Raw genomic sequence first — 16308 nt, 5'->3', positions numbered from 1 at the left:
ATTAATGATTAAAAATGATTTAAAAATTAAGGGTTAACAATTAAATTAAGGGAGAAGAGGAAAGGGAAGGCAGAATGTGGTAAATCACATCACATGAAGAGCCACAACAGAATAATTACAATAAAGAGAATGGAGAGGTGAGCATTATTTTGATTTTACTGTCATCTGATTTGACTCAAAGAGGCAATAACATGCACACTCAAATGGGTAGAGAATTTTATCTTACCCTATATGGAAGTAAAAGGAGAAAGGGGAATGAAAAGGGTGGGGTCCTGATAGAAGGGAAAGTACAATTAGGAGGGGAAAGAGGAAAGGACAAAAAAAGAGGTGAGGCTGATAGAAGAGAGGGTAAACTGAGAAGACCAGAAACAAAACAATAGTGCAAATGGACAGAGGAAAGAGAAAAGAACAAACTAGGGAAAAAATAGAATACAGGGAAATACAAAGTTAATAATCATAACTGTGAATGTGAATGGGATGAACTCTATCATAAAACAGAAGCAAATAGCAGAGTAAATTAAAAAGTAGAATCCTAAAATATGTTGTTTACAAGAAAATCCTTTGAAGGATGGAGATGCACACAGAGTAAAAGTAAAAGACTAGAGCAGAGCATATTATGATTCAGCTAGTGGTAAAAAAAAAAGCAGGAGTAGCAATCCTTATCTCAGACAAAGCAAAAGCAAAAATTGACCTAATTAAAAGGGATAAGGAAGGAACTTCTATCTTATTAAAAGGTATCATAGGGGCAGGTAGGTGGCACAGTGGTTAGAGCACTGGCCCTGGATTCAGGAGGACCTGAGTTCAAATCAGACCTCAGACACTTGACACTTACTAGCTATGTGACCCTGGGCAAGTCACTTAACACCCATTACACAGCAAAAAAGAAAGAAAGAAAGGATGAAAGAAAGTGGTGAATTCACCACCACAGAAGGGAGAATTAAAGCAATAATTAGGAGATATTTTGCCCATCTAAATGCCACTGACAATCTAAATGTAGTGGATAAATATCTACAAAAAAAGAAATTGAACAAGCCATTAATGAATACTTTAAGAGAAAATCTCCAGGGACAGAATGTGTTTACAAGTGAATTTTAATTAACATTTAAAGAGCAACTAATTCTAATACTATAAAAATATTTGGAAAAATAGGTGAAGAATGTATCCTACCAAATTGCTTTCAAGAGACACATATGATGGTGATATCTAAACTAGGAGGAGCAAAAACATAGAAAGAAAATTATAGACCAATCTCCCTAATGAATATTGAGTCAAAAATTCTCAATAGATTATTAGCAAAGAGATTACAACAATTTATCATTAGGATAATACACTATCACCAGGTGGGATTTATACCAGGAATGTGGGCCTGGTTCAACATTAGGAAAAAAATAACAACATAATAGGCCACATCAATAACAAAGCTAACCCAAATCATGAGATTATCTCAATAAATGCAGAGAAAACCTTTAAAAAATACAGCACCCATTCCTATTAAAAACACTAGAGAGCATAGAAAAAAATGGAGCTTCCCTTAATATGATAAACAATATCTATCTTAAACCTTCAGCAAGCATTATATGCAATGCAGATAAATTAGAGGCATTCCCAATAAGATCAAGGGGAAACCAGGGTGTCTATTATCACCACTATTAGTCAATATTATATTAGAAATGTTAGCCTTAGCAATAAAAGAAGAAACATAAATTGCAGTAATTAGAATAGGCAAGGAAGAAACAAAATTATTACTCTTTACAGATGATATGATGGTATATTTAGAGAATCCCAAAGGAAAAAAAAAACTATTTGAAATAATTAACAACTTTAGCTAAGTTGTATGGCCAACAAAATCCATCAGCAAGAGATAGAAAGAGAAATTTCATTTAAAATAACTTTAGACAATATAAAATACCTGTCAAGGCAAACACAGGAACCATATGAATATAATTACAAAACACTTTTCCCACAAATAAAATCAGATCTAAACAAATGGAAAAATATAAATTGCTCATGGGTAGGCCATGTTAATATAATAAAAATGACAATGCTACCTAAATTAATTTACTCATTCAATGCCATACCAAACTATCAAATACATATTTTATAGAGCTTGAAAAAAATCATATGGAAGAAAAAATGATCAACAATATCAAGGGAATTACTGAAAAAAAATACAAAGGAAGGTGACCTAGCTGTACCAGATATAAAACTATATTATAAAACTGCAATTATCAAACTATTTGGTATTGGCTAAGAAATAGAGAGGTGGGTGAGTGGAATAGATTAGGCACACAAAACACAGCAGTAAATGCATATAGCAATCTCCTCTTTTATAAAGCCAAAGACTCTAGCCTCCAGGATAAGACCTCACTATTTGAAAAAAAAAAACTGCTGTGAAAATTGGAAAATAGTATTGCAGAAACTACACATAGAACAACATATTACACCATACGCCAAAGTAAATTAAAAATTGGTACAAGTTCTATGCATAAAGGGTGATACCACAGGGAAATTTAAAAAATCCTTTCTTGTCAGATCTATAGATAAGGGAATAATTTTTGACCAAAGAAGAGATAGAGAACATTACTAAATGCAATATGGATCATTTTGACCAAATCAAATTAAGAAAAATGTTTTTGTATAAACAAAACTAAAGAAAACATGATTAGAAGGAAAGCAGAAAGCTGTGAAATATTTTTTACATACAATGTTTCTTATAAAATCTCATATTTAAAATACATAGAGAACTAAATAAAATATATAAGAATACAAGTCATTCCCCAATTGAGAAATGGTCAAAGGATATGAACAGACAGTTTTCAGATGATAAAATTATATGAAAAAAAGTTCTCAATCACCACTTATTATAGAAATGCAAATTAAAACCACTTTGAGGTACCCCATAGGACCTATCTAATTGGCTGATGTGACAAAAAAGGAAATTGATAAATGTTGGAGAAGATGTGGGAACATTGGTACACTAATGCACTATTGGTGGATCTGTGAACTGATCAAACCACTCTGGAGAGCAATTTGGAACCATACCAAAAAGGCAATAACTTGGACTAGCAATGCTACTCTTAAGTCTATATCCCAAAGACATCATTAAAAAAGGAAAAGGACCCACAAGTGCAAAAATATTTATAGCAGCTCTTTTTGTAGTAGCTAAGAATTGGTAATTGATGGGATGCCCACCAATTGGTGAATGGGTAAACAAGTTGTGCTATATGAATGTAATGAAATACTATTGTGTTGTAAGAAATAATAAGCACATGGATTTCAGGGGGAAAAAAAAAGAAACCTGGAAAGATTTACATGAATTGAGGCTGAGTGAAATGTATAGAACCAAGAGAACACTGTACACAGTTTATTTTTTATCATAAAAGCATTTTATTTTTTAAGTTACACATAAATATAGTTTACAACATTTGTTTATATAAGATTTTGAGTTCCAAATTTTTGTCCCTCCCTACATTCCCTCACCCCTTCCCAAGACAGAAAATAATCTGATATAGGTTATATGTATATAATCACATTAAAATTATTTCTATCTTAGTCATGTTGTGATTGAAGAATCAGAAAAAAATTTTCAATTACACTGCTGTGTTTGCCTCCATTCTATTTCTCCCCACGACATTTATTCAATTTTCTATTTCCTTTGACCTGTCCCTCTCCAAAAGTGTTTTACTCAACTAGGTGGTGCAGTGGATAGAGCACCAGCCTTGGATTGAGAAGGACATGAGTTCAAATCTGGCCTCAGACCCTTGACACTTGCTAGCTGTGTGACCCTGGGCAAGTCACTTAACCCCAATTGCCTCACAAAAAAGTATTTTACTTCTGACTGTCCCATCCTCCAATCTGCCCTCCCTTCTCCCATTGCCCCATATCCCCTTCCCCTCATACTTTCCTGCTGGGCAAGATAGATTACTTTGCCCAATTGAGTGTGTATGTTATTCCCTCTTTGAGACAATTCTGATGAGAGTAAGGTTCACTCACTCCCCAGGACCTCCACCATCTTACACTGTGCAATTTTTTTCTTGTTTCTTTTATATGAGATAAATCAACCCTATTCTACCTCTCCCCTTCCCTTTTTCCAAGAACATTCCTTTCTCAACCCTTCATTTTATTTTTTAAAGATATCATCTATTCATATTCAACTCACACCTGTGCTCTCTGTCTGTATATACTCCTTCTAACTGCCCCAATAATGACAATGTTCTTATGAGTTAAAAGTATCATCTTCCCATGTAGGAGACACATGAGTGGGGGGAGTGACAGAGAGAGGGAAACAGACACTGAGAGACAGAGAGACAGAATCAATTTAACCTTTTTACTGTCCCTTATGATTTCTTTTTCCAGTTTACCTTTTTATGCTTCTTTATAGTCTTGTATTTGAAAGTCAAATTTTCTATTCAGCTCAGGTCTTTTCTTCAAGAATGCCTGAAAGTCCTTTCTTACATAGAATTCCAATTTTACCCCTGAAGGATTATACTCAGTTTTGCTGGATAGGTGATTCTCAGTTGTAATCCCAGTATCTTTGCCCTCCAGAATATCAAATTCCAAGCCCTTCAATCTTTTAATGTAGAAGCTGATAGATATTATGTTGTGCTTATTGTGACTCCACAATACTTGAATTGTTTCTTTCTGGATGCTTGCAATATTTTCTCCTTGACCTGGGATCTTTGGAATTTGGCTAAAATATTGATGGGAATTTTTCTTATAGGATCTCTTTTAGGAGATGAATAGTTCTAGAACATCAGGGCAATTTTTCCTGACAATTTCTTGGAAGATGTTTAGGGCAGCTAGGTGGCACAGTGGATAAAGCACTGGCCCTGGATTCAGGAGTATCTGAGTTCAAATCCAGTTTTAGACACTTGACACTTACTAGCTGTGTGACCCTGGGCAAGTCACTTAACCCTTATTGCCCCGTACACCCCCCCCCCAAAAAAAAAAGATGTCTAGGCTCTTTTGTTGATCATGGCTTTCAGGTAGTACAATAAATTTCAAATGATCTCTCCTGGATTTATTTTCCAAGTTCACTTTTATTCCAATGAGGTATTTCACATTACCTTGTCTTTTTTCATTCTTTTGGGTTTGCTTTATTGTTTCTTGATTTCTTATAAAGGCATTAACTTCCATATGCTTAATTCTAATTTTAAAGGAGTTATTTTCTTCAGATAGTTTTGTACCTCCTTTTCCATCTCTTCAATTAAGCTTTACAAACCATTTTTTTTTTCTCATTGGCTTTTTCTACCTCTTTGACCATTTGACCTAATCTATGTTTTTAGGTATAATTTTCTTCAGTATATCTTTGTGCCTCCTTTACCAAGCTGTTGACTTTTTTTCATTATTTTCTTGCATCACTCACATTTCTCTATACATTTTTCCTCTACCTCTTTTACTTTCTTTTCAAAGTCTTTTTTGAGTGCTTCTATGACCTGAGTCCACTCCATAGTTTTGCTGGAAGCTTTGGATATAGGGGTTATGACTTTGTAGTCTTCTTCTGAGGATCTATTTTGATCTTCATTGTCACTATAGAAACTTTCTAGGGTCTGTATATTTTTTTAATGCTTGATCATTTTACCAGCCTATTTCCTGACTTTTAACTCTTTGTTAAAGTGGGGCACTGCTTCCAGGGTGGAGCGTGTATTTTCCCAAGCCTCAGGGGATTTGTGCAGCTGTTTTCAGAGATACTTCTGGGAATTTGTAAGTTTTAAATTCTTCAAAAGTGGTATGATTTAAGGAGAGGTATATTTAATATTCTACTGGTCTGTGCTCTGGTCTACAAGCAAAGACAAGTCTGTTTTTCTGCTTTGGAACTATAAGCAGAGTCCCACTCCACTGTGGCCACAAGCTCCAGAGTGCTTGTGTTCCTCCCCAACCTGGGATTGTCACTGCAAGCCTGTGACCTGGATTTGATTATGGGCAAAACAACAGAGTCCTGCCTCTGTCCTATCAAAGAGATACCTATAATCTCCATCTGGCCAATTGTTCAACCCCCTTACTGTCTGTGAGCTGAGCTCCAGGAGCAGTTACTGCTGCTGCTGATTCAGAGGCTCCTGAGGCCTGCCCCTGATCTGTAGAGGATGGGTCTGCACCTGCATTGGGCTGTACGCAACTCTTATCTGGATACAACAGACCTTTCCTGCTGAACTTCTAGTTGTCTTTGGCTGGAAAATTATTTCACCCTTTTTTTGTGTGGGTTCTGCTGCTCCAGGAATTGTCTTATGGCATTATTTGAAAGCATTTGGAGGGGTCTTGGCAAGAGCTCAGACAAGTTATTGCCTTCCTCTACCATCTTGGCTCTGCCCCCTGTAGACACTTCCAGAACATTGTGTGATCAATGGAGATAAACAACTCTTCTCAGCAATACAATGATCCAAAACAATGGCAAAAGACTTATGGTGGCAAATGCTCCCCACATTCAGAAAAAGAACTATATAGTTTGCAGTTTGAAGCATGATATTTTCACTTTTGTTGGTGCTTTTTTATTATGGTTCTTGTATATGCTTTCTTTCATTTCCCCCCTTTTGTTCTGATTCTTCTCTTACACCATTACTAATATAGAAATATCTTTAACATGATTGCAATATATAATCCATAACATATTGCTTACTGGCCTCAGGAGGAGGAAGAGAAGGGAGGGTGGGAGAAAAATTTGGAACTCAAAAAACAATCTTTGCATGTAATTGGGAAAAATATACTAAAAAATAAATAAAAAAAAAGACATTCTGAAAGGATCTCTATATAAATGGACAGGCTGAAAAGCATGTTGAATGTGCAGGTTTTATCTCAGGTGCTTACTTGAGAAAAACAAATCATCCAGGATGGGCCATAACCTTCTGTACCTTTATTTCTGCTTCTGTTTTTTCTTAAATGCATTGCATCAAAATTTATTTGCTAGATTTAACTTGCTTTCACACAAACATCTGAGGTTCACTTGTCCTGATATTGCAAGGTTTTCCTTTGTTTGTGTCATAAGGCCTCAAATGGAAGCCATAAAAGTGAGCAGGACATTTCCTACTTCAGGGTTGCGAGTTAAATGAGCTGGTGAAGGAAATGGTAAACTGTTCCAGTATCTTTGTTAAAAACAAAACAAAACACAACAAATGGGGTCATAAAGGGTTGAACACAAATTAAAATAATTAAGCAACAATCAATATATATTGAAATGAAAATTTTCATATTATATATAATATACATACATATAAATGTATGTACATATGTATGCATATCTCTATCTCTATCTCTATATATCTATAATGTTTTCTCCAATGAAAGAGTCAAGGAATTGTAGGTATGAACCTAGATGGCATCTTTGAAGTAAACTAATAGGAGACTTTCATTTTGTGGATATGGAAATGATAAGCAAGAGTTTCCCCCCAATAAAGGTATACCAGTGATTTTTGCAAAAGGAAATTTTATTTGTACCCCAAAGGGTTCTTGTTTTCATTTACCTGCCCACTAGAGCTCTTATGCCCCTGAACTCCTTAACATGAGCTTAATGAGTTAAGCTACATGAGGGTTCAATTTTAACAGGAATGCCATTTTTGTTGTTGTTGTTGTTTTACAATCTATTTTTCTAAATATTTCCTTTCCCTACACCACTTTTTGGAAGTCAATTCCTTCAAACAAAAATTTTTTAGAAGAGAAAAAAAATCTTAGCATAATTAATCAAATATCAATGGCATATTATATGTTATACACCTTAATCTTCCCATCTTCATTATGAAGAAGGAATTTCATTTTTTTCAAACTTCCTTTAGGTCCTAGTGTAGTCATTATAAATATTCAGTGTTTTCTTTTTTTCATTTTTTTCTTTCTGCTTATATTGTTGTAGTCACTGAACATATAATTTTCCTCATTCTATTCATTTTATTCTCTATCAGTTCATATGTTTTCCTTGCTATTCTTTTGAACACTTATCATTTTTGAATAATATTCCATTATATTCAAGCATTATATTTTTTCATATATTTCCTAGTCTAGTATCCATCCTTTCCCCCAGAAAATAAGTTTATAAAAACAGGCAAGGGAAAAGCAACCCTTAAAGATCATATCACATTCTTTTATTGTTACCAAACTACTCTGCAGTAAAACCAAGTCTAAAAATCATTGTACTATACATTATCAAATATTCAGAAAGAATAAAAATATTCAAGATAGCTCACAGTGAATAAAAATACCAAAAATTAATAAAATCTTCCTAAACCCTTCCCATCTCTGATATACATTGTCCACAGTGATTATTTTGATGAATAGAAAAGAAGTATGGAGAGCTCTGTCAGTGATTTTGCAGAGAAGGTTCTCATATTGATTAAGAAATTGGACTAGATAATTTTTATTGACATCTTTTTAAGCATCACCTTAATTCCCTTAAATATCACTCCCTCTTCTCTTATCTGCTGTGCTATAAGCTTTAGCAAAGATTAATAAAAAGGAAAGTAAAGCAGTTCAGCAAAATCAACAAACTAATCCACTCTTTGACATTACATGCAATATTTCAGACCCCTAGTCCCCTACCTCTGCAGAAAAGCAGAGTTGTTTATTTTCTCAACTTTTCTCTGGGGCCATGTTCTGTCATTGTAATGAAAAATCATCTAGTTTATTGTCATTTCTTATTTTTATTTCCACTTACATCATCTATCTATCTGTCTATATTATATACAATATACACATATATTATGTATACACATATACATACATACATGCATACATATGTACCAATCATTGATAACATTTGTTTTTATACTTTACTCTCTAAATATGTCCATTTCCTACTCCTCTGCCAAGAAATATATTTCATGAAAGAATTGTAAAAAAGTCGGGGGAAAATATTTCATCATAATTAACCACATGACCATTGTATGTTCTGTATTATATATCCTTAGACCTGCCTTCTGTAGTATGAGGAAGGAAGTGTATTTCACAATATGGTCATAATAATTATTCAGTGTTTAATTTTCTCAGACACTCATATACATATATGTATGTATGTATATGTGTGTATTTATCATATATAATTTATATATGCCTGTGTATATGTATACATATAAGAATATGCACATTTATACATATATGCATATGTCTATGCTTATGGATATTCATATGCATATATGTATACACACATATAAGTATATATGTATTTATAGTATTAATCTATTTGATAAGATCAAATTCCTTTAGGCACAGATTATATAGTAGGGTCAATGGTACATACACACTTGGAACTATAAGAAAAAATGAAAGATGATGTGATTATTGAAAGAATATTTAAAAAGAGGGTTTATGAGAAACCTATCATATATATTGGGACATGAATGACTGAGGACTGTTGCTAATAAGTTATGTTTCAAGATGATTCAGAGGAGTTTAAGAGGCCTATTTAAAGGTAATTTTAGTGTGAGATTCTGAATAAATTACTGATAATATTACTGAAGTGGGAGGCAGGGAGAAGTTGATGCAGAGGCGATTTCTATAGAATGCTTTCACTTTTAGCATAACTGTGTATGTCTTTGGTCTGTATACCTACTATAAGTGGAGATGATTTAGGAGATAGGTAGCAGGGGGCTACTGAAAGATATTTTAAAAAAACACTCACATATATTGATTATGATATTCTTTTTCTGTCTCAATGACTTGGGGGAATCTGAAGGCCTTCTCTCAAAGTGAAGTTAAGATTTTGCATTTTTCTAAAAAAGAACTTTGGCCATATAGATTTATAAGGTCTTTGAATGACATACCAGGTGCTGTGCTAGGTTTCTAATACAATTATAAACCCTAGTACTCCTAACAATACAGACATGTCTATGGCGGCTTAGCCAAGATTGACAAGCAATGTAATTCCAGATGATTTCAAGTGAACACTTGGATTGTTCTTGAATTATTGAGGGGGGAAAGAAATCAGTGAAAATTTTCATTGAAGTATTCACTTGACACCAATATTTTAGGAAAATTTCTCATGACAAGGTACAGCATTAATTAGACAGGGGGAATGAATTTAGGTATATTAATTGGAAGGCTATTACATTACCTGTATGTTTAAATTATAAGATTACAGATTGAGAGCTATAAGGCAGACAACCAACACTTATCAATCACTTACAAAGGGTCAGACATTATACCAAGAAGAAGACTATACACAAAAAAGAACTGAAAATCAATGGGATGGAAGAGATGGTATCCATGGAAGTATGGTAGTTTGTCATTTGAAAATATTGGGGGGTAAAGAGTGTCTCTGTTCTAAGTTATTAGGGAATTTAGCTGGGGTTTCTAATATATGGCTACTTATACATTAGATGCTATTGAACCAGTTTTAGAACCAAGAATTTATTCAATAATATTAAATGTTAGTAAAGAGTTGACTGCATTTAAGGCAAGCCAAAAGCCCCTAGCACCATAGAGAGAGTGAGCACATGACTCCAAAGTAGAGTTCAGAAGTCTTACAATATCTAGAGCTAGAGAGAGAAGAGAAGAGAGGGGGAAAATCAATGAAATGAAAACATCTCATTTGCATTTTGGTGCTTTTCATTGCTCATTAAATCTTATTCTGGAATTTATTTTTAATACTATTCCTTTCATTAGAATACCCTAGGATGATTATCTTCACTAATCTTTTCTAAGAAGAACACCCTTATTTCCTTCAAATAATGTATCTATTGAGAGATGGAGAATTTGGTCTTATTTGTGTCCCAGTGATAGTCATAATGACCTGGGTTATCTCAGGATAGAATTTGTGTACCCAATGGAAGTATCTGTCTTATTTTCCTATTCACATTGCAATGGCCCCTAACATAAAATCTAAGGACTACAACATGCTTTTCCTCCTCACTTAGAGTGACAATGAGAAAGAACTTACACACACACACACACACACACACACACACAAACACATATATATATATATATATATATATATATATATAACATTATACATCTTAAGAAAAATTGTTTAAGTTTTTAAAATCTCATTGGAGCTCAGAATTACAGAAAGACAGAATAAAAATAAATAGAATTATGAGGGAATTGAGGTATAATTTAGGCCAGCTAATACCTGGGGGGGGGGGGAGTATTCCCTATGCAATACACTTAAAAAGTGATAATTCATGATTTACCTAAAGACCTAGAGTGAAAGAGAACCTGGCATGACTCATTCCACATTTGGATAATTCTAATTGTCAGGAAGATTTCATGAAATTGTCTAAATCTGCTTTTCAGCAGCTTTCATCTGTTGTTCATAGTTCTTCCCTCTGGGGCCAAGCAGAACATATCTAATTCTTCTTCCATTTGACAACCATTAAAATTCTTAAAGACAGCTATTATACCTGCACCTTTCTCTCTTCCTTCCCCCTTCCCCAGTTAGTCTACTCTTTTCCAGGCTAAATTCCTTTAAGTCCTTTAAATAATCCCTGTGCGTAATGAACTTGATGCCATTCACCATCCTGATTATTCTACTGTGAACACTATCAATTTTATCAATGTCATTTCTGAAATTGTCACCTAGAACTTGAGAATTCTCCAGATGTGGTTTGAACAGAAAAGGTTACGAGACGTGCAATTCTTTGTTCTTATATCCTATTCTTGTCTTAATATGGTCTAATTTGTAATAACACTTCTTCTTTATCATATACTATTTGCTCACATTGAATCTGCCACCCCCCAAAATTTCCTGGTCTATTTCTGAGGAATTTGTGCCTAGGCACAAATCTTCAATCTTATAGTTTCAAAGTGGATTTTTTTGAAATTTGAGATTTTCAACTCAAACTTTATAAAACCTTTACTAATATAGTTCCTGAATCTAACAGTACCTTGAACAGAATTGGGATGTGATAAATATATGTTGAATTAATTTCATTTACTTCATCTCGGCTTTTCTTCTTGAAAGAGCCTATTCAATTTTGAATGATGAATCACTGAACTAAAAATCACAACATTCTTTTTGGTGGAGTTCTCCTCTGCTATAACTTCATACCTCATCTTATCTGCACCCTGGTCATCTACAGACTATCCCCTACCTCCCATTCTACTCTCTGATATTCAAACCCTTCTTCTGGGAACACATTGATATTCATATTCATTACTGTTTTTTAAAAAAAAGCTTGCCAGGGGGCAGCTAGATGGTGCAGTGGTTAAAGCACCAGCCCTGGATTCAGGAGTACCTGAGTTCAAATCCGGCCTCAGACACTTACTAGCTGTGTGACCCTGGGCAAGTCACTTAACCCCCTATTGCCTGCAAAAAAAAAAAAAGAAGAAGAAAAAAGAAAAAAAGAAAGCTTGCCAATCAAGTCCTCTATGGTTTACTTTGACTTCTCATTCTCAAAAAACATTCTCTAGCTGCTATGACCCTATATGTTCTGCCCCAACCAGTATGTTAAGCTTTTTGAGGGCATAGACTATCTTCTTTTATATTTGTGTCCTAAGTGATTTATACATAATGAAAAAAATCATTAAATTAATTTCATTTGTTCATTCAGATTTTCTATATACTATCTTCAGCACTTAGATAACTCAACATATTAAATAAAAGGCTTGTTGTTATTCAGGTTTTTTTTGGCCATGTCTGACTCTTTGTGTTCCCACTTGTGGTTTTCTTGTCAAGGATATTGGAGTAGTTTGCTATTTCCTTCTTGAGCTCATTGTACAGAAGAAGAAACTGAGGAAAAGGAGCTTAAGTGATTTGCCCAGGGTCATACAGCTAGTAAAATGTCTGAGGCTAGATATCAACTCTTGAAGATGAGACTTATTGACTCCATGCTTAGTACTCTATACATTGCACTACTTCTTGCCTGATTAAAAGACTAAAAGGTCATAAATGAGATGAAACATTCCTTCTTGGCCACCACTAAATACATGCTTATTGATATGATATGCATCAAATTATCATTCAAAAATTAGTTTGGTTCTCCTCCTTTCTAGATATCCAACCCAACCACATTACCCTCACAGAAAACTTATTGAGTGAAGCAGAGTTCTTTCATACAATTAATATGGCTACATTCACTTCTAGGTATTCACTATAGCCAACTTACTGTAGTAAAAAGCAGTTAAGAAATTAAGAAAAGCAGAACATGATGGCTGATTTTCCTTGGGCTAATATAGTGACTTTACAGGTCCTGAAGAAGATAGAGGTAGACATGACTTTGTTCAATGAATTATCTGTACCTTTCTACAAATCTTAGGAAAGATGTGAATATGGCTTTAAATAATAAACATCATATTATTAATCTCCTCTTGTTCTTCTTTCTGTCACTACCAACAAATACATATATGCACATATGTACATACATATATTTGTATACATGTATAAATATACATGTATTCATGTACATGTCTGTTTGAATATAAGTATATTTATATATTATTATCATTTGTAAAGAAATGGTAAATATTTACATTGTTTTCATCATTATCTGGTTTATACATGAGACAGTTCTATTTTCAGGAGTCACATATCTGACTTTTACTCTATTATTTGAAACTTCATTGTATTTATTTATTCATTTATCTGTTCATTTATTTATTTGTTTATTTATGTTTTGGTGGGACAATGAGGGTTAACTGACTTACCCAGGGTCACACAGCTAGTAAGTGTTAAGTGTCTGAGGCTGGATTTGAACTCAGGTCCTCCTGAATCCAGGGTCAGTGCTTTATTCACTGTGCCACCTAATTTCCCCCTATTTTAAACTTTAAATGATATTACTAAGAGGGAAAATATTATAGACATTTAATTCAAAATTTATTTTGAAATTAACTTTTTTCCTTACTGACTCTATGTCCATTTTGTTTGCTCCCTTTTAGATAGAACAGTCACTAAAGCGTACCAAAGAAGGGAGAAAATTGAAATAAATTACTTAGAGATTAATGGTTATTTTGAAGATACCCAGAAAGTTTTTCATACTACTCTCAGTAAAGATAAGAGAAAATGAGGGCATAGAATTAAAGTTTAGGCCCTGACCTATCATATTTGTTTACTGCACCATGGAATTTAGCACTTGATACCTAAAATTGTTATATTATTCTCTGAATTTTTAATGTATTTTGCTTTTTTTAGATCTATTTGTTTATTTAATGTTTTGAATTCCAAATTCTATCCCTCTCTGATTCCCTCCATCCATCCCCCCCTCCACCCCGAAGAGGTAAGATATATATAATATTTGGCAGTTTACCTTCCAAGACAAACACAGAAACTCTATGAACACAATTACAAAACACTTTTCACACAAATAAAATCAGACGTAAACAACTGGAAAAACAGGAATACGCCATGGTAATATAATAAAAGTAACAATTATATCAAAATTAATTTACTTATTCAGTGCCATGATAATCAGATTACCTAAAAATTATTTTATAGAACTGAAAAAAAAAAATCAAATTCATCTGGAAGAACAAAAGGTCAAGAATATCAAGGCAACTAATGAAAAAAAATGCACAGGAAAGTGGGCTAGCCATACCAAATCTGAAGCTATGTTATAAAGTGGCAGTCATCAAAACTATTTGGTACTGGCAAAGAAATAGAGTGGTGTATCAATGGAAAAGGTTAGGTACAAGAGACACAGAAGTAAATGTCTATAGCAATTTGTTGTTTGATAAGCCCAAGACTCCTGCTTCTGGGATAAAATCTCACTATTTGAGAAAAAACTTCTTGGAAACCTGGAAAATAGTATGGCAGAAACTAGACATACATGAATATCTTATACCATATACTAAAATGAGGCCAAAACATGTACATGATTTAGACATAAAGGCTGATACCATAGGTAAATTATGAGAGGAAGGGATAGTTTACCTCTCAGATATATGGAGAAGAGAAGAATTTATGACCAAATGAGAGATAGAGAATTTTATGTAATTTAAAATAGATCATCCTGATTACATTAAATTTAAAGAAATTAGTACAAACTGAAGCAATGTAGCCAAAATTAGAAGGGAAGCAGAAAGCTGGGAAACAATTTTTATACCAATTGTTTCTGATAAAGATCTCATTTTTAAATACATAGGGAACTGAATCAAATTCATAAGAACTTATATCATTACTCAAATGAGAAATGGCCAAGGAGTATGGAAAGGTAGTTTTCAGATGGAGAAATCAATTGCCATCTTAACTGAGAATGAGGATGGGACAAACTGTTCCATAAAATGGAAGCAGATAACAGACTAGATCATAGATGCTTAGTATTGATACTGCTTCATTATTTATGGTATCTTCAAGCAATATGTACTTTCCTTCCTTATCTTTATATATATATATATATTGTTAAGGGCTAAAATTCTAGCTAAACTGTCTAAAATATCTAATGAGTGGTCGCCAATAAATTATAAGCTTTAGCAAGAGTTAGACTTTTAAGCATTTATTAAGGAGAATAAGAATTTGGTAAAGAGAGAGAAAAAGGCCTAGATTTCTATCTATTAAAGGGAGAGCACATTTCTAGCTCCCTTCTCCACCAGAGTCCAGAGGAAAAGAGAGCGAGACGGAGCGCCAGTCTCTTCCTTCCTCCTCCCACTAGCCCGCGTCACTTCCTGACTCCTGGTCTTGCCCTCAAAGACCTTCCCTTCATGGGCAGAACTCCTCTACAGTAAGTATCCAGCAGGTGGCGTTATTCCAATCGTTACAGTCCCCCCTGTTGTTCCTCAAGAAACAAAATGTTTCCTTGACGGAACAGTAAAAACAATATGATAACTATTGCTAACTAATAATATGTGAACAACAATATAGAAAAGGAAGAGAGGAAAGTTTTGTCCAGAGGAGCGATTTTTTTTGTCCTCATGAACCGACGCTTTGACATTAGTCTTGCAAAGGGAGGGCCTCTGCAGAGAATACACGTTACAGATGGTGTATATTATAACAGAAAGAGAAAAAACACAACAAAAACAACAAATCAAAACTGTTCATTTAAAGTCTCTGAAAGTCTTTTCTCAGATGTCCTCTAGGTGTAGTCGTGGAATGGAAGTCTTTTCAGGGGTTGATGTGTGGATGCTGGTAATCAGCCAGGAATCTTTCCTACAAAATTGAGCTTAACACAACTTTAAAATAGCTTTGTCAATAATCAAATCAAACAATGAAAGTTCTCAAAAACATGTCTAAGGGAATTCAGAATCTTAGTTGTTACACATGAAACATATAATAAAACAAAAATTGAACCATTCTTTAAAATTATAATATTACTATAGTCCCCCCCTTATGGAGGGTAATTGAGAAGACAATTGCTGCGATATTAATTATTAAAAATAATTTTTTATCTTTGTTTCATCACTTTTTGCATCATCTGCCTAATTATCCTCATGCCATTATGAGAAATTTAAAAATCTAAC

Source organism: Dromiciops gliroides, chromosome 1 (genome assembly GCF_019393635.1).
Source record: "Dromiciops gliroides isolate mDroGli1 chromosome 1, mDroGli1.pri, whole genome shotgun sequence".
In the NCBI taxonomy this organism is placed as follows: domain Eukaryota; kingdom Metazoa; phylum Chordata; class Mammalia; order Microbiotheria; family Microbiotheriidae; genus Dromiciops; species Dromiciops gliroides.
Note: the sequence above shows the minus strand (reverse complement) of the source record.